The sequence below is a fragment of the Rhinolophus hipposideros genome (assembly GCF_964194185.1).
Source record: "Rhinolophus hipposideros genome assembly, chromosome: 12".
Classification (NCBI taxonomy): domain Eukaryota; kingdom Metazoa; phylum Chordata; class Mammalia; order Chiroptera; family Rhinolophidae; genus Rhinolophus; species Rhinolophus hipposideros.
In genome coordinates this window covers 25,523,660-25,549,252 of record NC_138058.1, presented here as the reverse complement: position 1 = coordinate 25,549,252, position 25,593 = coordinate 25,523,660, and the positions used below count along the sequence as shown (strand labels likewise).

Here is a 25,593-nt window from a genome sequence, read left to right as displayed (position 1 = left end):
CCAGAGTCTCATCCACATCTGACCTAGATGATTTGGATGATGAGATTTGGGGCTTTGGAGCTGATGACATTTAGGTAAGACTTTAGACTTACAGTAAATACTATAATGGTTGAACTTTTGGTGGTGTTGAGATAGGGTGAATGTGTTTTGCATGTGAGATGGATGTGACTTTTTGAGGGCCAGGAGGTGAAGCATAGTGGGTGGAATGATGACCTTCAAAAAGATATGTCCAGGTCCTAACCTCCAGCACCTGTGAATGTCACCTTACTTGGAAAAAAGGAACTTTGCAGTAACTTAGTTAAGGATCTTAAGATGCGATCATTCCTGGATTAAACAGGTAAGCCTTAAACCCAGTGGCAATTATGCTGATAAAAGACAGAAGAGGAGAAGCCATAGGGAGAAGAGGAGAAGGCCATGTTAATATAGAGACAAAGATTGCAACTGTGCAGTCAGGGGCCCAGTAATCTATGGAGCTATCAGAAGCAGGAAGAAGCAGGGAAGGATTCTCCCCTCTGAGCGGACTCTCAAAGGGCTTTGGAGGGAGCATGGCCCTGCTGACATTTTGATTTTGGAATTCTGGCCTCCAGAAATGTTACAAAATAAATTTCTGTTGTTTTAAGTCACCAAATTTGTGGTAATTTGCTACAGCAGCCACAGAAAACTAATACAGCAACTAAGATACTATCAAATCATTTTGCAGAAAAGGTAACTAAAGTTTAAAGAACTTAAGCAATTTCAATTCAGAGAAAAAGCATGAAACAGATGGTCTTTGCATCTGTTGCTTCAAGGCAGATTGAAAAGGCACTGGAACGAAAATGAGGAGACCAGAGTTCTAGCTCTGGCTTTCGCTGTGTGACTGGGCAAGTCACAACTTTTCTGGGCATTAGTTCCTTATTTGTAAAACCGAGAGTGAGTATAATTCAAAATACCGGTGAGTATAATTCAAAAATGGCTGATCAACTGAATCACATGGGAAGCTTACCTAAAACTATAGACTCCCAGGCCTGATGACACCTCACTCTGTCCAACTTGCTAACTCAGAATCACTGCAGCCCTGAAATCTATCTATTTTTTTTAAAAAACTCTCAGGTAAATCAAGGTCAACTGAGTTTGGGAATCACAGGGATAGAGGCTCATCGAATTCCTTCTACTGCTAAATTTTATATTGGGTTAGAGAACAATCCCCATCGTTTTCAGTATTTAAGTATTTGCATGGCCTGGACTGTGTCTATCCGTGAATATGAAGAGGCTGAATGTAAAAGCAAGTATCTGGAACCTATTTATTCCAGGTTCCAGGAGCACGGAATCTGGGCCTAAAGTACCTTAAATATCCTTTGTTCTGCATAACCAGTCCCTGTCCCTAGGCTGACTCCCACCTGTGTCACCTCATCATGTTCTGGGAACAAAATGACTGTGCAAAGTGTTTTCTCGCCACAAAGGGAAGGCATATATGTGAAACGACACAGGCCAAGTGAAACAGGGATTGTTCAAAGTGTCTGCATATAAGCTAGTTCTGCCAACATGGATTTGTCACATCTGAGAATAATATTCACAAAATCTTTACCATCTTTCAGAAGTCACACAGCTTTAAAAAAACAAAATAAAACACATCTTCCTTTTTAGAAAAGGCCCAGTTTGACTAAATAAGGTATTTTTGTTTGTTTTTAAACCCAGGCTTGGCTTATCTTGGCTCTCCAGTTTAACTTTTTTTTTTTTCTCCTGAATTTAATCTCTAACTGCAATATCAGAGTTGGAAAAATCACATTTGTATTACAGCCTAAATTTGGTCATTAAAATTCACTGATCCTGAGTAAACCCAATCTTAGCAGAATGACAAATCACTATCAATCTCTGGTCATTAAATCAATACTGAAGGGGATATAGTATTCTGTTTATTATTAGCTGAATACAGTGTGTTAACAAGGCCTGTTAACACACAGAGCCTGAATTACATGTCTGTCAGCCACCAGGAGATCCTTGGGGAGACAGGATTTGTGAATTCTGCAGAATTAGGAAGACCTAGAAAGGTCAACGAAACACTGATGCCTCCTTATCGTGAGGAAGATCAAAGCAGGAGTTATTTTTTCTGTTCACTCCAAAGCACCCCGTTTCCCAGGGCTGAGCTCGTCACCACAACCTCCACAAGCAGAGGACAGCAGCAGGCTGATGGGGAGGGATCGCGTGGTCCCAGGCAGCACTCTGTTTCCTCCAACTCCAGACTCTTTGAAGAGTTGAAGTTAAGTGGGCATAGAAATGTCTTAATTGGGCAGTTGGGACTCTTCCCACGGTTCTGCGTTGTCTTACAAAATGGACACCTCTGGGAACCTCCATCCTGAGACTTTGAGGAGGCAGCTGGCACACTCACTCGATCTCACATTTAGAGTCTTTAAGTAGTTTAAAGCTAAAAGCGTACGTGTGACTGGATTCTTATGCATCCTTTAAGCCTAAAGAGTCTAACATTCTTTCAAACATTTCTTTTCAAAATTCTCAGACTACTGTGACCAGGACAGCAACGAAACGAAACAGAGCTTTTCGTCTTTCTTTATGCAAAGTCAAGTATGAACAGCGTGGAAGCACCTCTTACTTCCCCGATTAGACTGTGAGCTCCTTAAAGGCAGGGTTTATGTTTCTCTTATCCTGGTGTTCCCAGCACTTAAGACCATGGCTGATGCAGTGTATGTACTCTGGGAGTGCCTGTTGAATTAATGAATGCGTGAATGATGATGATGATGGTGATAGAAAGCCCGAACATATACAGACTGAGATAGTAATTATTCCACTGAAAATTTTAAGCTTGGCTTTTCTTGTCATTGTGGATATAACTGCTTCTCAACCACCCCCAACCAACATTTTTTATGAAAATTTTCAAACATACAGAAAAGTTGAAACAACATTGAACACCCATATACAGCCCCCTAAATTGTACAATTTACATTTTATTGTATTTGTTTGATCAGACACAAATATGTATCAACTATTCTTTTTTTGATGCATTTCAAAATAAATTGTAGATAATTTATCATGCATGTCATTAAACAAAGTTCAATACTTGTTTATAGTTCTACTCTTTCTTGTGAGGTAAAATTTACATATAACGAAATGTACAAATCTTAAGTGTACAGTTTAGATGAGTTCTGACAAAAGCATCTCCCTGTGTAACCCAAACCCCTATTAAGAAGGAATATTTCTATCACTCAGTCCCCACCCCTCAGAGGCTACCATGGTTTTGATTTTTTTCCACTTTAGATTAGTTTTGCTTGATTTATGAATATTGCAAAGTAAATAGTCACCTCTTCTAAAATTTCACATAAATAACAGCATACAATATGTTCTATTTTGCATAAGATTTCTTTCAGGCAATATAATGTTTTGGAGACACATCTATCTATGTTGTTGTATGTATCAGCAGGTGTGCCTTTTTATTGAAGAAGAATATTCCATCGTATGACTACACAACAGTTTATCCATTCTCCTATTGGTGGACCCTGGGATGTTTCAGCTTTTTTACAGTTATGGATACAGTTGTTATGAACATTCTTTTCAAAGTCCTTCTGTGGACATATGCTTTCATCTTGGACAAATATCGAGGATTAGAATTGCTGGGTTGTAAGGCAAATACATGTTTACTTTCATAAGAACTCCCCAAACCATTTTCCAAACCATTTTACACTTCCATCAACAATGTATGAGAGTTCCAGTTGTTCTAATCAGCGCATTTGTGACTGAACAGTTTAGCTCCAGCTAGCGTCGCCCCAAGCATGCCATTCTGGATTTCTTTGCCATGGAAGAGTAGCAGTGGTTGAGCTCCCCACTCAAGTTCATAGATATTAAAGTTTGTATATAATAATAAAGCAGTATCTTTAGAGATGTAGACAAATGAAGGAAAATCAAACTGTGTGTTCGTATCTAACGGGAAGGCTGTGGCCTGTGGAGACTGGTGGGCTTTCATCTACCTCATGGGGTGAGGTGAGGCTGATAGGGCATTAGGAGAAAACGGCATTCTACTTTTAAAAATTCACGCTTTGGAGCTAGCCTGTGGGATAACAGAAGTCATATCCAGTTTTGATTATGTGAGGCAACAATTATGAACTGACAGTCACTAGCACAATCTCTGTCAAGTTTGGAAGAGAATGTTTTAAAATATGTTGTCACACAGGTGAAGTTCAAAGATTCCCTTTCCTTGCCCCATGGCCAATAATCTAGACAGGGTTTCAAACACCCTGAAAGTGTAGTGGAAAAGAATCTCATATAAAACGTGGGCCCCGGCAGATTTCAGAAAGGGGAGTGGGGGAAGTAAAAAAAAAAAAAAAAAAAAAACCCCAGCCATCCAGATAATTTGATAAGAGAACAGAGAAGATCTTGGCAATTTCCTTGTAATAGCTGCAATTCTCGGTAACTTAATCCTTGGGGGGATGGTGAGGTGAAGATATTCCCACATGCAAGAGCATATTCCAAAGAATTTCCTATTAGCGACACTATCCACCAAAACTGAGGTCTGATTTTTTATCTGGTGATAATCTACAGAATTTTTTTCCCTAAACCATTGACTTAGAAATAGAAATGGCTGAAGTTTATTCAGTTTAGAGACTACTACAATTCTGCTTGAGTCTGTACGTGTCTGCTGCATGACATCTGTGATATCATGAACCTCTTCTGTCTGTTCTTCAGAGAGATGGGGAGATGAAGAAGGAGTTTATGTTGACAAGGACTATAAACTAAGCAGCTCCAAACACACTCCCCCAGGCTCCCAGAATACAAAGAAAAACGTAATCACTCCAAATGACCTCCAACTATTTAGAATTTCATACCATCCAGTCAGATGAACCAAAATTGCTACCACCTGTAAAGATTCAAAGAAATAAAAAAAATCACTGCGAAGAGGAAGAAAAAAAGTGGCAGATGTGTTTAGAGGGAGGGAGAACATGCCTGGAGCACCCCCTCCAGGGAACTTGTGATCATATCAGAGACTGAGGAGTTCTGCCAGGTCGGAAAGTAAGAAAACAACATGCTTTATCGATTCTTCTCATACTTGGGATTTTAAGAAAAGTTTGTTAACACTTGTAGATCTTTTAGGGTCATAGAGCTGAAGGTGGGAAGGAGTCTGAGTTTGTCTGCTCATAAAAATCATAGACTTTTCGCTTTGGAAGGGACCTTGAGAATCATTTAGCATAATGTGCTACCCAATGTAAAACATCCCTTATAAAATGTGAATCTGTTTTCTGCTTGCATGCTTCATGTTATAGGAAATGTAGTCTGCTCCAATTTTCGAGCTCTCTAGCTGTTGACAAGTTTTTCCCCCCCCCTCTAATATGGAGGCAATCTGCTTTCCTTTAACTTCCAACCATAGGCCAAAGTTAGCAGAACAGAAGTAAGTCCACTCACAGTTCTCTACAAGTTAGGTCTTCAATGTATTTAAAACTGGATCTCCCAAGTCTTCTCTTTTCCAGGCTGAAAGACTCACAGTTCTTTAAACAGGGTTTTCAGATTTCTTGATAGCCTCGTCAACTTTTTTTCTAAATGCACTCCTTCAGGGTCCTGCTTAAAATGTGGTGCTCCAAATCAAAAGCAATGCTTTAGGTACGGGCTTATTATCATAGCTAACCACCTCTAATTACAGATGACAGAAAAGGTTAAATTACGTGTTTACATTTATTCAAGCAGGTAGTAGCAGAGATAGAAATAGGAAATAGATCTCCTGCTTCTCAGGTCAGTATACTTTCCCTACATAACACTGAAAATAACCCGTTGGATAGAAAAAAATATGTTTCTTTAATATGGATAACAGCTTTTGTGATGGTAAAAGGAATGAATGAAAAACAATGAGTCTTAGTATCAAGACCTTCCTTCTCCTAGGCCAACTTAATTCCCTTACTTGGGTCTTCGCTCTTGTCCACAAAAGAAAACAAGATGTGCTCTTAGGTAACTTCTCTGGGTAAAGGTCTTATAGAATCTAGTAGCAGAGGATCAAAGCATCTGAGTAACTTCTGGTCTTTGTTTAAGAGGTCCAATGCAGTCCAGGCTGTTTCCCCGTATCTCCCAACTGAAATCCCAACACTTACTTGGTCATGCAATAGTATCCTTGATATTAAAGGCAGCCTACTAATCACAAAGAAGCTCAAAACAACTAAATATTGGCCTGGTGATGGTGGTGGTAGTGTGGTGGGCGAAGACTTGGCATATAAGCTATACCCAGGATTTTGAATATAAAATATATATAGCAAAGGGGCAGAATAAAGTGATATATATTACCTCTGGAGCAGTAGTTAAAATTAAGTTTGAGAACACTGGGCAAAATAGCATTCTGGTACATGCAGGTTGGTACTTGGCTTACGTGCTCTCTTTGTATCATTCCCAACCTCCTACAAGTCCTGAATTCATCCTTCAAAATACATATGGAATTAATTCAATATATACTTACTGCAAATCAACAAGACAAAAGCATTGAGGATAGAAATTTCCTCCAATAAAGAATAAGGTCTGCCTTAAAGAATTCAGCAACTAATGTTGAAAAGAAAACATGCAGACAATAAACAAGCTACACTGATATGAAAAAAAATAGATGCACAAAACATAAGAATACCAAGACTGAAGCTTTTCTTCTGAAAGCAAGACCCAAAGTTGGGGGAAAATTTGGAACTGAGACTAATTTTCATTTGACATCAGATTGAAAATTCCACGAAAATCTCACAACACAAAAGACTCAGGAACTCCTCTCCTTCTTCCGTCAATGGAATAAACTTGTCCTATGAAATTAACTGGCCCCCAGGAGGAGGAGATCTGTAGAACAGGCTGCCAGAGCAGGTTAACAGGAGGACAGCAGCCAGTGCCAGTCCTGGCCTGCACAGTATGTTCAGCTGCGTAACTCTTTTGACTCTGATATACCTGAACTTTCCATGACGGAAGATGGGCTGCTGGGAAGAGACTATGCTCCAGGATCAAAAGAGATACTCAATCCTTGCTTGTTTGGGAGTGGGGTACTGCTATGTTTGGACTAGAATATGAAAAGAACAGCTATCAAATATATGGTGATGGAAGGAGAACTGACTCTGGGTGGTGAACACGCAATGGGATTTATAGACGATGTAATACAGAATTGTACACCTGAAATCAATGTAAATTTACTAACAATTGTCACCCCAATAAAATTAATTAAAAAAAAAAAAAAAAAGAAAGAAAAGAACAGCTGAGACAGGGCTGGGGCAAGACACGTTGTCTTCTCCCTCCCGTTACTGGGTAGACTAGTAAGCAAAAAACTATTATGTTGGATGCAAGCCATTCTTATCCCCAAAGCAATGGATTGTACAAGCCAAATAACAAATAGAAACCAAATCTAGGAATGCTGAATTCACTGAGAAATCCAAAAGAAAAATATCAATTGTCAATTCTTTCCCAAAGGGGTTAGAAGGAGAGGCTGAATAAAGCAATTCAATAAAATGCAATCCAAAAGGCCTCATTGTTTACTGCATGGTAAATCATAATGGCAGGAGTGGTCTTATCCTGTTACACTGGAAAATGAGCTACAAGAAGATAAAGTCACAGCCATGGCCACTAAATAAAGTAAATAAATACTTTATACATATAGCAGAATGCCCAGACAATGCAGAGTCTCCCTGTTCTCAGCCACTCCTACAAAGGGAAATTCCCTCGTGCAGGTTCTGCTGCAGGCACCACAATAAACATTCTGACAGAGTCAAAATGTTGTGATGATCCTGAAAACAGTTGCTCAGGACACCACAGAACTGGCTGATGTCTGAATTCTGAGCATAAGACATTTTATTTCCTTTTTCTGAATTAAGGAATGGGCCTACCCGAGTGTGTGTGTGTGTGTGTGTGTGTGTGTGTGTGTGTATTATACATGTAACACACACACGCACACACGTACTGTACCTATAAAGAGCAGATGCCACATATAACCAACTAAATCATGCTGAGCTCTCCTGTCTGTGGAGCTGAAGACGGACAATCTGTCTGTTGAGTGGCAGCAAGGTTACAGACTGTCATGGGACCCAGGATTCTCATTTGTAGCCTCTATGTTGGCACTATCCCCACCCTTCTTCTCTTACTGTAAACATACACCTATAGTTTTACTTGAGGTCATCTTACCAAATAAACATCTCATGTGCATCAAGACAAGATGAGTCAATGAGCCAGTCATTCTAATTCTAGGTATACGTTCAGGTAAAAACTCAAGAAACACGTACATTTGCACAATAAAACAAGCATAAGAATGCTCCATGAAATGCTATTTGGAACGACACCAACAAAAACAGAAACAACTTTAGTATTCATCGATAGGAGAAAGGATAATAAAATGTAGCATATTAATATAATGGACTATGACACAACAGATAAAATGAAAAATTAGATCTCATTATTGGCATGGAGGAATTTTGAAAATACTATTGAATGAAACAAATGTTACTGAATTTATGGCAGAATGGGCCTGTCCAGGCGTAGGGATCAAACAGGATGTTATCTCTGCTACAATGTTTTGCTTCTTTTATATGTTCATTTAACTATTTTGCCTTCCCTTTATGTTTCGTCTGATTGATTGCATAGATTTTTAAATAAAAATAAAAATGAAATCAACAAAAATGTTAATTTTCAAGTCTGGGTAGTAGGAATGCAGTATTTATTATATTTAAATTTCTGAAAAAATTAGATCTCAAAAGGGCCATTCAGTTGACTCTATTTACTTTGAGGTATAGAAAAATGCATCTATTGGATGATAGGGATTCTAAACACAACTGAAGACTTAGCACTGTTTGTTTCCTCTAAAACTTAAAAGCAGAGTTCATGGTTTTTTGAATGAACAGTTGCTACCCTTCAGCCATACTGATTCTAGGCAAGGTCATTGGAGAGAAGAGGCAGAGGGCATAATAATTCGGTAGCTGTGGCATCAGACAAATCTGGGTTCAACTCCTGGTTCAGCCACTTAGTGTGACTGTGGCTAAGCAGCTTAACCCCTTTGAGCTTCAGTTTCCTCACCTATAAAATGGAAATTCTTATCTCACACAGTCTTTGGAAAGTTATCTGAGATAATGTATGAATACACTGCTTAGTTTTTGCATAGCACATAGGAAATACTCAAAGAATGGTTGGGGAAAATTAAAGGGATGAGAAAGCATTTATTGTTGTATATGGGCTTTTAAAAGTTAACCATTTTTTAATCAATTCTACATACACGATGAATATGGGGTATCTCCATCATAATAGTGAGGGAGACAAAGGGGTAAACAGGTACCAGATATGAGGTGGTAGAGGTCTTCTAGATGTGCCCCAACCCTCCCCCGCCATGCCTTCCCATCATCACTGAGAATTACTATTCGATTCTAGTAGAAACCACGTCCTGGGAATTTTAGGTTCCTAGAACTGCACAGGTGTAGCTGGTGGCAACTTTGGGTCACTGTTCCCTCTCGAAACCTGGGATCACAGAGATCATAGATATGGGAGACTTCCTGTTGGCTGCAACTGAAACCCCTGGGCGGAGAAAATTCTGGAGCACTGGGAGGTGATGGTGGCGGGTCCTCAGTCTAAGCAGCCCAGAAGGAGTATGAGTGGTCTCCGGGGACTCCACTCTGAAACAAAGGGCAGGAATCCCAAATGAAGGCCAAGAAGTTGTCTTAAGATATCTGTCTACTTCAAGTCTCAAAGTGCTAAGTATGTCTCTTTCCTCTGAATATCACTAAGGGTTCAGAATAAAAGCCTAAAAATTTTGACATATTAAATCACAAACTTTGAAGAAACCTCAAGGTGAGTCGTCTGCCCATCCATCCTCCTCTTCCCACCTTCCCAGACACCCTGTCCAGAACATAAGTTGCTGTTAGAAACCATCATAAAATTCTTTTCTTAGCTGTTTGTTTCTCAACATTTTCTGTCAACCAGTCCCACTCTACCCAAAAAGTATCAGTAGCAGACACCTATTTTCCTGTGGTTATTTTTTCCTCTAGTTTTTAATCTTCAAAAATCACAATAATCGGAAAATGAATAAAACTGATTTTCCTTTGTATGAAGCCTCACCTAAATGGTTCCCACCCTAGACAAGTAGGTGGCAGGGCGTTTCTAGGCTAATCTCAGTGTGTCTTGCTGAAATTGAAACCTCTGCTCTCTTCATTTTCTTTGTGTGTGCAGAATGGTTTGGGAGGAAGAAATCAGCACCCCAAGTAATGCTTTGTAGCAGTTCTCAAGTACAAAATTGCTCCACCAATACTCCCCAGATTTTCCTCTCAGGCTAGAGACAGTGCCTATCATTTTAGCAGCCAGGTGCTTTGACATGTTTCCTATTACGTTTGGAAAATGAGGAAACAGATGGTGGGAGGGATTAAATGACATGATTGAGGCCAAGAGTAAGGGTTTTAAAGCTCTCCCCCTTTCATTTGGTGGGATACGTTCTTTCTGCATACTGGTCTGCATTCTATCAAGAGTTTACATTAAGTAGACAAAGATCATGGTGAATGCTCTGGCTACATGGGAGTAGCAGTCAAAATCCCAGCCTCTTGAATATCTTGCCTGTCACTGAATTCTTGAGTGAGTCTGCCTATATCAACCAGTATCTGCTGAGGAGGTGTCACGCAGGGAACCCTGCTCGCTGCGCCATTTGTCGTGCAGGGTCTCAGCTCCCACTCCCCGCCCAAGAACGCAGGACACGGTAAGGCCAAAAAGGAACACCCACGGAGCCATAGATAGGGGAGTCAAACCAATATATTCTCGCTGGCGGCTGGGCTGGAGACACAGGAAGCAGGATCTACATAATCTGCCTAACAGCAGTCTGCACTTGCCAGCCACCATCTTCTTGCTAGCCCCCATTCCCCTCTCTGCTAGCATAGCCACAGCTGTTATATTAGTGGTCAATGGCTTACGGGTTACAGCTGATGGCCAACTAGCCACAGCTGCTGGCATCTGATCACAGTTGATGGCCATTTACTACCCGAGCCAGCACCTTTCTATGTGAGGCCGAGAGCCTGGAAACTGTTTTTTGGGGTTTTGTCCCCACACTCCACCCCTACAGGGTCTCGCCTCACAATCTACGCGACAAGCGTCTTCTGCGAGGGGCCCTATGCAAGGGGCCTGGAGGTGAATGCAATATCCTGAACACAGCCAGGCTCTCTGGGCACAGCCAGGGTTTCTCAGGGCACCACCAGTACTTCTGGGCACAGCCAGACTTCCTGGGCTTCTTAGGGTACCACCGGTCTCCCCGGGCACAGCCAGGGTTTCTCAGGGCACCACCACAGTACTTCTGGGCACAGCCAGACATCCTGGGCTTCTTAGGGTACCACCTGTTTCCCCGGGCACAGCCAGCTTTTCTCAGGGCACCACCACAGTACTTCTGGTCACAGCCAGACTTCCTGGGCTTCTTAGGGTACCACCTGTCTCCCCGGGCACAGCCAGAGTTTCTCAGGGCACTGCCACTCTCTCTGGACACAGCCAGACTTCCTGGACTCAGCCAGGGCCTCTCAGGGCATTGCCACTCTCTCTGGGCACAGCCAGACTTCCTGGACACAGCCAGGGCCTCAGGGCACTGCCACTCTCTCTGGGCCTCTCGGGGTGCTGGAACAACAGCGGCTCACATCAAGGTGCTTACATATTATCAATGGCGGCCAGTCAAGACACAAAAGCAAACATCTGCCAGTCCCACTACATGGTGGTATGTTCCCAAACAGTCAAGCTGTCCATTAAATTAGGGATGGAAGGCAATTCCCCATAGTCCATAGTCATTCGCCAGGGCTGTCCTGGGGGTGAGGGATAACCTTGACCTCACCCTCATCTCCCACGGAGGACTCAGCAAGCGTTTCCTCCTGGGACTAAAAGTCCTGCATCCGGGCTGCCTCAGCAAGCAGTTCCCAGCCCACAGGGCGGCAACAACCTTCGCTTTCTCCGCTTTCTCCGGCCTCTGCTGGTTGGGGAACCATCCACATCTTTCCACCCCTCCACGGGAATCGAGCTCTCCGGCAGCTGCTCCTCCTGGTCTTCCTCAGACTGAGCTTTCATACGCACAAACTGCTCCACTGCCCTTCGGAAAGCTTTGGCCGGCACCATATCCTGCCGACTACGCCAAGTGTCACGCAGCGGGGGACCCTGCTCACTGCGCCATTTGTCGTGCAGGGTCTCAGCTCCCACTCCCCGCCCAAGAACGCAGGACACGGTAAGGCCAAAAAGGAACACCCACGGAGCCATAGATAGGGGAGTCAAACCAATATATTCTCGCTGGCGGCTGGGCTGGAGACACAGGAAGCAGGATCTACATAATCTGCCTAACAGCAGTCTGCACTTGCCAGCCACCATCTTCTTGCTAGCCCCCATTCCCCTCTCTGCTAGCATAGCCACAGCTGTTATATTAGTGGTCAATGGCTTACGGGTTACAGCTGATGGCCAACTAGCCACAGCTGCTGGCATCTGATCACAGTTGATGGCCATTTACTACCCGAGCCAGCACCTTTCTATGTGAGGCCGAGAGCCTGGAAACTGTTTTTTGGGGTTTTGTCCCCACAGGAGGGTTCCTTAAAGAGTCAGAGGTAGTTTGTCAAATGAGCTTTTTCACAGCAGAGAAGTACGGTCTATGGAAGCAAGGGGTAGACAAAGGAGGGAGTGAGAAAAGGAGAGAAAGAGAGAGGTTGAGAGAGAGGTTGAGAGAGAGGTTATGGGAGAAACAGGGTAAGTGGAAGGAGGGAGAGAACTCCACTCTCTCCTTCCATTTTTTGAGGAAAAAAACTTACAATGTTGGTGCTAGTATGACGTAAAGTGGTCTATGTACCTATGAGAAGCTTCATTTTCATCTTGATAAATATTTCTGGGTTTGCATATATACAAAAGATTATAGTTCAAGACCCAAACTGCACCTGCAGTTCACAATGACCTATTTTTTGCCCCAGTCCCTTAAAGTTGCTCTGTAGCAAAGCCAAGTCAAAACAATGCTTAAAAAAAAAAAAAAAAAGGGTTGCAAGTTCCTGGCAATTTCCCTTCTACTCCACATGCTGCCAAGGTCACCTAGAGGTGAAGCCGAACTCTCCATTTGGCCTTTTTTGCTTTTCCCTCCCCTTTCCCTGTCCCTCCACTTACGTACATACTGATATGGTTTATAGCCTTTACCTCAATAGCATTATCACCCTGGATTTTTATCAGACCTCAGTCAGCGGAAGCAGGAAAGGAGATTGGATGTGAGTCTGGGTGGGGCAAGGTCCTGTTGCCCTTATCAGGGAGGTAAGAAAGTGAATCCACCTGGTATGCTTCTGGCTGTGAAGTGCAGTGAGGTGAGCCAAGGTGCCAGGGGGTCAGTAGAAGTTCACTTTGGGTCAGTGCCCAGTGTTTGCAGGACTTAGCTCATCAACTTTTCTAATTTGCAAAGATGTATTTCCTGTTGGATTTCTTCCTCCCTGTCATCTAGGCAAAAGAATCCAGTATGCAGCCTGTTTGGTGTGTACAGGAAACATCCCCTTCCTGAATTCAATCCAATTATGGTAATTCATTCAGAAAATCCTTGGGATCACTGGCACAAGTTAAACTGCCCAGGGTGGAGAAGTTGGGTGTTTGGCCAGGGGACTATCTTTCAAGGATACCTGGGTGCTTTCCTCCCTGCTGCACTGACCTGTACCTGAACCTACCCAACCAACATCATCTCACAAACGACCTAACCTTGGCGTGCCTTGCTGTGCTCTCCTATATAATGGCAGTCCTCACTGTTTATTCCTGAACTGCTTATATTAACCTGCTTAGTGAGCTCTGGAGAGTAGAACAACTAAGCCTCCGCAACAGAAAAAGAAACACAAGATCAAATTGCAAGGGTTTGTGCTTCTGGAATTTGGGGCTCAGGGCTGGCTGACAGGGAAGCCCTGTGGCTGGCCTTGAATATGATGTTAGTGACATTGTTCTTTAATGGTAAATTTTGGATAGAACTGGCCATTGCTTGGATCCTACTAGAGAATAATTACATAGCAGGTGGGAATACTAATTCCCTCCTATTAAGGTCCTGGCTGAAAATACTGCAAAACACTAAGGAAAAGTGTTTGTTTTCTGAAACACACTTTGCATTGAAGAGCAGGGAAAAGATGTGACTGAAGTCGCTACCTTTCTAGTTACAGTCAAATTGTCCTCACACCTCTCTGACCTACTGGGAATCTAGCTGTGATCCACACCAACGGCAATAATCATGTCTACTCAAACTAGAAGACTTTCACAGATCAAAACATCCACGGTCAGGACACATTTCAAGGGACTGTATTCTCTGCCGAAATACTCAGAGGATGTGAACCCAGGGCCCTTAGCAAGCAGCTCATATTTACATCTAGAGACGTAAAATACTCTATCTAATTGCTAGGCATCTGTCTCGTTGGAAATTATTTCGCTTTCTTTTAATTTCATTAAAAAAAGATGTTCATATGTTCCTTCGTTCATTCATTCATGCATTTATTCATGCATTCAACATTTATTGAACAACTGCTGTGTGCCAGGAACTAAGATAAGGATATAAGAGTAAGACGACAGTCTCTGTCTTCAATAGTTCATCGCTAGTACAGGGGACACACAGGAAAGGAAACGCAGTACAGGCTGATCTGCTGTCGCAGAGCTTTGTGGAAGGTGTGAGGGAGGTGCAGAGGGAGGGCCGGTCTCTGCCTGAGAGAGTCAGGGAAAGTTTCCCAGGGGAGGAAACATCTGACCTGAGTCTTAAAGCTGAGTAAATGTTTGCCAGGGGAATAAATGCTTAGCTAAAGGGAAGAAACTGCTATGTCACGTTTGGGGAACAGCAGCAAATTCTGTGTGGGTGCACCAAGGGAATGGTAGGGGCTGGCCTGAGAAGGCACTGTTACATGTGAAGGCTTTTTTCCTTCTTCCCTGACGGTGACGGGCAGATACTGAAGAGTTTTAAGCAGAAGAACCATCAATCAAATTTGTATCTTAGAAAAGTCACTTTGGCAGCACGAGGATGGGGGAGGGGGATTCTACCACACAAATGCAAAAGGGACATTTTGAGACAATACGTAAAAAACTATGATAAAGTTTATGATAAATGCTGACATCAATGGAGATACTTGTGTAAGTTTTGTCATTTATCTCCCACTATTATGAGTACTATAGACAATCAATATCGTACAAGTTCAGAGATTGGAATGGAATGATAAGGGAAGTCTTCTGGAGGAGGAAAGTAGGAAGTGAGAAATCACTGAAATAGGGTAGGATGAGCGCCATCCCGGATTGCAGAAATAGCACAAATAACGTGTGATGCTCCTGGCTGTAGGGTAGAAACATCACATGTCTATGAACTGGAGAACACCTATCAGACTGATGGACAAAGCAAAAGAAATAAAATGGTCTGAGGCCCGACACATTTAGGCAGGTATTCCGAGTTACACAGAAGGCCACCAAAATCTAAATGTCGCCCCAAAGTGGGATTAGGCAGTCAATGTGGACACTGAGCTGACATGGTCATGCCTGTGACTGCTGTCGAGGGTTTAGCTGTCTACATTTGTGCATTTGATTGGTCAAGTATGCTGGGCACATAGAACACGTTTTCTTTCCATGATCTCCAAGGGAAATGACATTGTCCTGAGATGAGCCTCGCTTATTGGCTAGTACTTTGCGAAGTTACCTTCTTCACTGAAAAATAGTTTTACAAGGAATACAAGAGTATATAATACAGACTGCTACTGAAAGAGGAGTTGGGTAGGCCAAGAGTATTTGTACCTGTGGCCTCACTGAAACTTCTTTTGAAACAGGACAACCTCAGTGTTACTTATACATTTCATCCTTAAAGGAGGCTGAGCTGTGAACCATTAGACCATTCCAAACCTATGCATGGAGTAATTCCACCCAGTAATAAAACCCATTCTGGATTCTTGTTCTTTGTTTATTAAACCAACACAACAGCATTCACTCTAGCCACCCTGTCAAAAGCGCAAAGTGAACTAAAGAATTTGTTGAGTCTAATGCTAGATGTTCTCAGCCAAAATGAGGATCCCCAAATTTTGCCTTTATGAAATGTGACTTTACCATGGAATGATATTACATAATTAGAGGGAAGGGATGTGAAGTTGGAGGCAACAGAATCATGTAGTTCTTTTTTATTTGAGGTGTCAGGGATGAAATGGATTTCTTCCCAGTTGAAAGCATAGGGTGTGACAAGGTGTAGTTCATGACTGACTCTGGCAATAAATCCATTATTTCTGGTATTCCCTTAACCTAGTACACACTTGATAACGGCAGCACCATTTTTCAGTTTTGTTGGTTATATAAGGCAGTAAGCCACACATTTACTTTAAAATATTATTTCACAGACAGGAGAGAGTTAAAGTTTATCTGGGACCCATTCATTCTACACCATAAATGACCTCACTACCCCTGCTTGTCATTGACAATGCTAAGTTATTGCTGTATGATTTTTACCTACCTCATTTTGAATAGTTCCATAAAGTTGTCCAACCCATGTGTCAACAGACCTCTTGGAGTTCAAGCAACACTTCATAGCTCTCAGATGGTAATTACAATGTTTTCCTAAACATGGAGATGATATATGGTTTCCAAACTGCAATAATCTGCCTAGGCCACTATCAGGCCTGGCAACCCCTCAGCACTTCAGGAATCAATTCACAAAGTGGGCAAGTAAAGTCATTCTCCTCAGCAGTTTTAACAAATTTTATGCTTCACAAAGACGTGGATGGTCAAAACTCATTTTTATTTTCTGATTAGTGCTGCTCAATTAATCCTCAACTCTCTTACAATAGGCACTAAAAGAGACATAATCTTCTTTCTAAAAGTACAATTGGCCCTGGACATATCCTGATTTCACCTGTTCAGGTCTCTGGGTATTCAATAAAGCAAGTTCAGCCGCTGTGCCAAGAGGCCACACAGAGTTCAAGGTAACACCTCACAGCCATCAGCAGGTTAATTATAATTTCATTTTCAAACACACCGACTGCATGCTTGTTTCAACTCCAAATGACCTTACCTGCTTAATTTTTTTTTTTTGGGGGGGTCGACATGGAGTAAATTTCTGTCAGCAGAGCTGAAAGGCCACTCAGAGTTCATGGTAACAATTCATATTTTTAAAAGGTTGCCCAGACCTAAATCCTCACCTTCAAACATTCCAGAGAGAGCACTTAGTAGCTATGAAGGAAGTAGGAAGTGGGGGATGGGGAAGGGAGAGGTGGGAAAGGGAAGAGGAGCTATGGAGGTTTGAGAGGTTCATGGCCAACGGCCATCTTAGTGAGCTGATTCTGGCTCAGGAGGGAAGGCCCTGCACTTTTAGGGTGGAGCCTTACAGGAGTTTCTAGATACTTACTGATGACTGCATCACTGCCAGAAGCAAAACTGGCTCAAAAGCAGCCTTGTGTTACTTTCTGAAGTGATCACAATAGTGGAAGCTTGAGTCTGCATTGAAGGCAACTGGGACAAACGCTGATTTCCTTCTGCTTTCTCAGTGAATAGGAACAGAAAAGGAAGTTCTCAGAGAGGTGAATGTTTTCTGCAAACAAGGGCTCTTTCTCTAATCAATTAGGCTGAAAGAGCCCAGGTAACATCAATGAGAGGAGTCATTTCAGATGGGATTTTTCTCATCCTCTGCTGCCTACATAGTATCACATGTTAGAATGACAAGTCTGTGGGAATGTTCTGTAGGACCACCTAAAGCATTTTCCTACTTAAAAACCAAACCCAAAAGAGTGGCCCCAAAGCTTTTGCTCAGGAATGCTGTCTGCATAACTTACCACTCATCCTGTATGGAAATCCCATTTTCCAATTCACAGAGCCTAGTTGTTTGTTTTGTTTTAATTCTTTAATTTCCGCCTCAAAGTACCTCAATGCTCATGATATGGTTCACTGTTGTGAGCTGAATTGAAGAAGATCAAACATAAGTATAGACCCCATGAGCACACTTCACTCTTGGCCATTTATTCCCCTTGAAACAATGATCAGTTACCTGGGCCTTTGCCTAAAGAGACGTCTTTCCTGGCACTCAGATCACTGTCTGGCTTGGGCTGCATCTGCTTTCTTCCAGCCTGATCTGCCTTGTCAGTCCTCTTTGACAAAATGAAAAGACAATTTCTATAATGTTCACTCATTTCCTCTTCAGAGATTCCTTTTTTTGGCAAACAAGTGGGTGGTGTAACAAGCTTTTTCACTCTCAAAACTTAACCACAGATTATCTCAACACAGCCTTTCAAATGAGGGAGGTAATTTCTGGTTGCTGCAGGACCACAAAGCATTTAGTTGAGTGCCCCACCACAAAGCCTGAATGTTTGTTATTGTTGCATAATCCAGTGATTTACATTTTTTAGTTGCAGAGCCTGTTTTCCTCCTCCAAATAAATCCTATGAAGAAGCCCAATATATAACATATAATACCAAAGCTGCTTAGGCAAATTTAGGATAAACCACCCAGGGACCTATCAGCTCTGCCATTCTGCCTCCCCCATTCCCCCAACTTCTATTGCCACAACACAGAATCACACTTGAGGGAGCACAACAGAACCACTAGCTGCCATGCAACATAGCTTAAAAGCCACAAAGCTATGGATGTTGGTAGTCATTAGAAAGTAGGTATTTGTAAGTGGCAAATCATTTCCCCTAACTTAATTAACTCAGAACTATATGATCATGTTAAAACATTTTCCCCCCATTTACTTACTGTCTCTTGAAGGCAGAATCTTTGGCTTGTTTATATTATACTCCCTACAATACCTAGTTCATAAATGTTATATGACACTACCTTGCTCAATAAATGTTCAATAAATGTTATATTATACTACCTTGTCTCATTTGGAAAAAATTGCTTTCTGTGCAGAGCATGTCATTTTAAGGGGGTAGGAATGATACATCCCTCCTCCCTCACTCCACCTTCACCCAGAAATCCCTCATCATCACGGGAATCATAAGAGACTAGTCATCACCTGAGACTCTATTCATCACAGAAACACTCCATTTGACCTTCAAACAAGGTGACAACCACCATGCATCTCAACTTTCCTTAATGAGAAATGTAGAATGACAATTGAAAGTTGAGGCCTTCAGTAAAGCTTGTTTGGTCTCAACTTTCCCCCTTATAAACTGATAAGTTCCCTCATCTGGCATTCAAAAGGATAGTGAGGAAAGACCATCCAGCCTAAGAACAAGTCTTAAAAGAGTTTATTTGAGCCAAACATGACAATCGTCGGGGAAGCAAAATCTCAATGGACGGAGAAAATGCTCCAGAGAATGGCAGTTTTGCAGCTTATTTTATCCATTAGAATCAAAGGAGGAGACACAAGGAGGGTTACATGAAAGCCACTGGGGGTAGGTTTTGGGAAGCGGGAGAAAGCAAAGTGGGGAAATCTCTGAGATTTCATAAAAAGTAAAACGGAGAGAGGCGTACTCCTTTTACATCGGTGGGTACAGGAGAGTTAATATTTACAGCACATAGACATGGTACATGGGCAACAAGATAACACGGTAGTCTCATGCTCTGGTCCTGAGGGTTGTACCTTCTAGGGGTCTGGAAAAAATTACTCTGACATTTCAGAGGTGTGTTATCTTAGATGCACAAGGACAAGAGACAATTTCAAAGTTCAAGACCGACCTTTGTCAAGGAAGCTATAGGTCTAAAACGTGACTACCCACCATGACCTGCTTTTAGTTAGGAATTTTTACTTCAGACCTCCCTGTGTGGTTACTCTGGCCACCGGGTTTGTAAGGCGGGGCCTCTCCTGAGCTTGTCAGGTTTAGTACATGGCCACTTTTTCATCTACAAGGAGGTGGTGACTGTTAAACCAAGGCAAGAAGTCGTTTGAAGTCTGCCTTTCATTTTAGGGGGAATTTTCCTTCTCAGTCAATAATCATCCAAGCATTTATTGACATCCTTTGGCATATTAAAAAAAAGGCATTGAACTTGAAACCTAAATTTAGTATTGTTACTTCATAGCACTATGAGATTGCTCAAGAACACCTAAGTGACTGTTTCCTGTTTCACCAAAAGTGGAAAAATAATCACTACCTCACAAGAGAATTTTGAAGATAAAAAAGGATATTTATGAAAATATCTAGCACTGTACCTGGTACATATTTGATTCAGAATCCCGTGTGGGATCCCAAGTATGCAACAGATCAAAGGAGAGACACAAAAGAAATGTATTATGACTTCGTAAACCAACTGCCATGAGGTAAATACGCAGATACGTTGTATTTTAATGCCCTCAGGGCTCAAGCTTTGCTCTAGGGGATTCAGGTTGTGAGATGGGAGTGGGAGGGTCCCAGGGCTCTTCCTACTGGGTTTGTAACAAAGTAAGCCTCAGGATATACCAAATTGAACTGGATTCAGAACACGACTAAAGGCAGACCAGGGCCACATTGAATTTTTAAGGCAATCATACTGATAGTTGCTCCGTGATACAAAAAAGACTTCCATTTCAATCACCACATCTTTCCCATCACCGTCTTTTCCTTGTCACTCCTCTTTCTCTCTCCCCTCTTATATTCCTGAATCAGGCCTTAACCTGAGCCAGAACAGAAATTAGATAGTCTCAGAAGTGAAGAATCCTATGGTCGTAGGCCTATTGACTAGTGTTAAGATCTGTTCCTTTAGGTAATTATTCTTCTGCCAAGCTTTCTGGAGTTATAAAGTCACATGTTAGATTGCCCTCAGGGATAATCTGACCCAGTCCTTCAGATTAGAATCAAAATGACTATGGTAAGGGACCAGGTGACTTAGAAAATTTGGACCTTGGTCCACACAAAAATTGTATAAGGGTCCAAATGCTAAAGAATCGTTTTTCATACACGATAAAATATAATTGAGCAGGAGGCCATTTTTCATTCCTCTCAAAGTTAACACGACAAAGGAACTTTTGATAAACCCACCTTTCCCTTTTGGATTAACATTAGTGAACGAGCAGAATAAGTATAGAAAATTTTCTAAAGGTACTGAGTCATTTAGAAACAGATGGCTGAGGCACAACATCATTGTCAGTAACAAAGACAACAACAAAAACCTGCTTTTCTGAACCAAGTAATGCTTCCTAAGAATACAGTTTTTATTTGTCTCACAGCAAACATGTTATTGAGTACTCAATCTGTGGAGGGTCTTAGTCATTACAACTTCTGGTCTTCATTAATCTCTTCCTATCATTCTAGTCCTATTTTGCCATTTTCTCCTGTCTGTATTTTTTTTTTAAATGTCATTATAACAAAGCATTTTATTTATGAAGTAGATTCAAATAACATGTCCTGACATCTCTTCGGTCTTTTGTTTCCCTGTTTTATTCTCATATTCTGTTTTGGGAGTCTCTCTATTGCCTGCATTGCCTATGACTGCTTCACAAATTAACTCAGGTATGTTTCAACCATGGTAACTTACTATTTTTTCTCCTTTTCACGTTTCTTGTGCTCATAAACCTTTCTCTAGTAAAGTACTGTGAGATAAAATAGACATTAGAATTAGGCAAAAAGAATGACCATTTCTCATGCACCAATTATATTAAAAGTCCATGATATTAACCTGAAAGAATCAGTGGGAATTTAAATTAAACATACCTTCAGATATCATTTAGTTTAGGGACATGGTTGAGAACCCCGAGGCTTCAAACCATTAATGGTTGTAATGGCATCAGTAAGTACTTCTATTTGAAATCAAGAAACAGGTTTTTGGGTATGAAAGAGTAACTTGTAGCAGACCAACACTTTTGCCAAGAAAAATTAGAAAAGACAGAAACAAAATTTTTTTAAAAAATAAAAGGCTGCTTGAAAGCATCAGAGAGCTGCAGGGGAATCCAGGACATAAGAAGATAGGCTATGTAAAAAAAAGAGAAGTTCTTTGAGATGAATGAAAAATTCTGCATATCAGAGTCTTGGTGTTAGGAGAGAAGAAGAGAAACCAGGAGAACTTTTGGCAAACTAACAGGGCTGGAGAGATAAAAATTGGAGTTTGGTATAACCAAGGAAGAAAACATTTAAGTAATGAAGATCGCAGAGAGAAGAGAGGGACAGAAACGTGAGTCTAGTGGCCTGTGCTGATACTAAGCTATGGAAGGCAGGGGACTGAAAAGCCACACAGGAAATAGCCGAACAGTAGAGCAGAGTTTTCTGCAGACTCTTGGTGCCGAGGAAACAAAAATTAGAGTTCAGATCCCACCTAGGAGGGTCTTACTAAAATGATCTAGTCTATTGGGACACATGGAGGGTGACCTATAACAGTGAATATAAACAAAGTGTAGACTGAACCTTCAAAAAACTGCATCCCAGCCACAAGCCTACAAAGTTCCTAACTGGATTGCAGTGATATCCCTCTTACTCCAGATAACTGCCAAAAGACAAGGTGAATCTCTGGAGGAGAATATCATCCAGGGCCACTAAAATTGTTCATACACAATGGCTGGAACTCAATAAAAATACAGACTTGCCAAGAACAAGAGTAAGACAGAAACAGACAATAGAAACAGTCCTACAGGTGAACAAGATCAGAAATGGACTTTAAAATAATAACTGTAATTAACATGTACAATAGAGGACAAAACACAGAGTTTCACCAAATAACTGATATTTGAAAAAACAAGAAATTTAGCACTGAAAAATATAATAGCAGGGCTGGCCCAGTGGCTCAGGTGGTTGGAACGCCATGCTCCTAGTGCCAGGTTGCCGGTGAGATTCCCACGTGGGCCAGTGAGCTGCACCCTCTACACCTAAGATTGTGAACAACGGCTCTCCCTGGAGGTGGGCTGCTGTGAGCAGCTGGAGGTTGGCATGAGCTGTCATGGGCTGCTGTGTGCTGCTGTGGGATACCACGTGCTGCCATGAGCGGCCGGTGGCCAGCGTGAGCTGCCATGAGTGGATGACTGACGACCGGCGACCGACTGCCTCAGCCCATGGGGGGGTAGGGGAGGTAGCACAAGGCTCATGTCGTGCAGGGCAGCCTGTGGGGTCTCTGCTCCCGCTCCCCACATAAGAACTCAGGATATGTGAGGCCAAAAAGGAACACCCACGGAGCCATAGGTAGGGGAGCCATACCACTATACTCTTGCTGACGGCTTGGTTGGAGACACAGGAAGCAGGAGCCACACTGTCCGCAACCCGCTGTCCACTTGTCTCTGGCAACCAACCTCACTTGCTAGCTGCAATCCGCTCTTGCTAGCTCAGCCACCATATTCTTGCTAGCCCCCATTTTCTGCTAGCGTAGCCACGGCAGTTATATTAGTGGCCAATGGCTCACTGGTTACAGCTGACAGCCAACTAGCCACAACTGATGGCCATCCAATCACAGTTGATGGCCATTTACTACCTGAGCCAGCACCTTTCTATGTGAGGTCGAGAGCCTGGAAACTGCTCTCGGGGGCTCTGTCCCCACAGCTCATAATACCAGCATGGGCCAGAGAGTTGTGTCCTACACAACTAGACTGAGAAACAGCAGCTTGAACCAGAGTGGCGGGGGGGGAGTGAAAGAAAGGGAAGAAAATATAATAGCTAAAGTTAAGAATATAGTGGGTTTAAGAACAGCTGAAAAGAGAGGATTATTAAATAGGAATATTGGTGAGTACAAAACATCTAGACTGAAGCAAATAACTAGATTAAAGTAAAAAGATAAAACATATGGGACATAGAGAAAAGAGCCAAAATATGTGTATTCGGAGTCCACAAATGGGGGAAGGAAAACAATGGAAGAGACAGCAGCTGCAAATTCTGTAAACTGATGAAAGATATCAAGTCACAGATTCAAAAGAAATTTTAAACTTCATAGAGGGAAAACACAAAGAAAAGCACACCAAGATACACTAGAGTAAAATTGCCAAAAGCAAAGACAATCCTTCAAAGGAGCAGGAAGACTGACACCTGACTTCATCAAGAAAAATTATGGAAATCAGAAAACAATGTAACTACACATTGACATGCTAAAAGAAAATAACTGGCAACTTAGAATTCAATACTCGGTGAAAATATCCTTTAGTAATAAAGGGGGGAAAAAAGACATTTCAAGACAAAAGCTGAGGTAATCAGGAGACCTACACTAAAAGAAATATTAAAAAGAATGTGGAAACAAAAGGGTAAATATGTAGACACATATAAACATATTATCAGTAATAATACTAGTATTACTTTGGATTTAAAATATTTTTGAAGTTAAAATATATGTTAGCAATAATAAAAAAGGTAGGAATGGAGTAAACTGAATTAAAGTAGTCTAAAGTTTTAACATTTTGTAGGACTTGTTAAGTTATATTAAACTCTAATAAGTTAAGCATGCTTGTTGTAGTGTTAGGGAAATCATTAAAAGACTGAATAACAAATAAGCTACTAGAGAAAAAAGGGAGAATAATAAAATACAATTAATTTTTAAAGGGCAAGGAAGATGGAAAAAGTGCAAAAAAAAAAGCAAGGGCAAGCAGAATTTTTTAGAACAAAGAAACACTTTACATGCCACTTATAAAAGCATACCGTAAATATAACAATCTTGAAAAGTTGAAAATAATATACCATGCAAATATTAATACTAGCCAAAAAAAAAGCTGATGTGTCTGTACTAATATCAGACAAAGTAGACTTTAAGGCAAAAAGCCTTATTAGAGACACAGGGAGTCATATCAGAAAGCTAAAGAATCAATCTACCAAGAAGATGCAACAATTCTAAATTTATATGCACCTAGAAGTATACACTGGAATATATATATATGGAAAAAATGGACAAGACTAAAAGGAGAAATGAGCAAATCCACAATCATAATTGGAGTGTTTCACTCCTATCTCCATAACTGACAGAACAATTAGAACAACCAAAAAATCAGTAGACATACAGATTTACAAACTTGATCTAACTGATGTCTACAGAACACCACAGCCCGTAACTGCAGAAAACACACATTTTTAAAGGGCATATAGAATATTTACCAAAATTGACCACATGCTGAGCCATCTGACAAGTCTCAACAAGTTTCAAAGGACTAGATATCATTCTATTATATTGTCTGACCACAGTGGAATCAAGCTAGAAATCAATAATAAAAAGATAGCTAAGGCTTTCCGGACATGGTGGAGCAGGAAGCACCATCATGGGAGATGATGTCCGTCACAACAAAGACTGAAAGTTTCCACGCAAGGAGCCCAAGAGACGGGACATCTACCTACAGCTGTTGGTCAAGCTATACTGGTTTCTGGCCAGACGAGCCAACTTCACCTTCAGCCAGGTGGTGCTGAAGAGACTGTTCATGAGTTGTACCAACTGGCCTTTTCCCGGATGATTGAGATGAAGCTTCCTGGCCAGGAGGGCAAAGCTGCTGTGGTTGTAGGGATTGTAACCAATGATGTGCGTGTACAGAAGATCTCCAAACTGAAGATGCATACACTTGAGCAGCCGTGCCTGGAGCCGCAACCTCAAAACCAGGGGCAAGATCCTCACCTTCAACCAGTGGGCCCTGGACTCCCCTAAGGGCTGTGGCCCTGTCCTGCTCTCTGGTCCTTGCAAGGGCCAAGAGGTATCCAGGATTTCGGCAAGGCCCCTGGAACCCTGCACAGCCACACCAAATCCTACGTGCGCTCCACAGGCCAGAAGTTTGAGTGTGCCAGAGGCCGAAGGGCTAGCAGTGGCTACAAATACTAATCCCAGATCCGACCTTGTTATTAAAAAGCTTTTGGATGCTGACCAAAAAAAAAA

General features: G+C 41.7%; 1 protein-coding gene and 1 pseudogene across 2 annotated transcripts in view; one reads left to right on the top strand and one right to left on the bottom strand.

The window, feature by feature from the left end:
- Nucleotides 1-25,593, bottom strand: part of EXOC6B (exocyst complex component 6B) — a 583,153-nt gene that overhangs the window by 77,008 nt on the left and 480,552 nt on the right. The gene's annotated exons all lie outside the window — the stretch shown is intronic.
- Nucleotides 24,992-25,539, top strand: LOC308505721 (large ribosomal subunit protein eL18-like; annotated as a pseudogene). The gene has a single exon. The product of its transcript is annotated as a large ribosomal subunit protein eL18-like (transcript).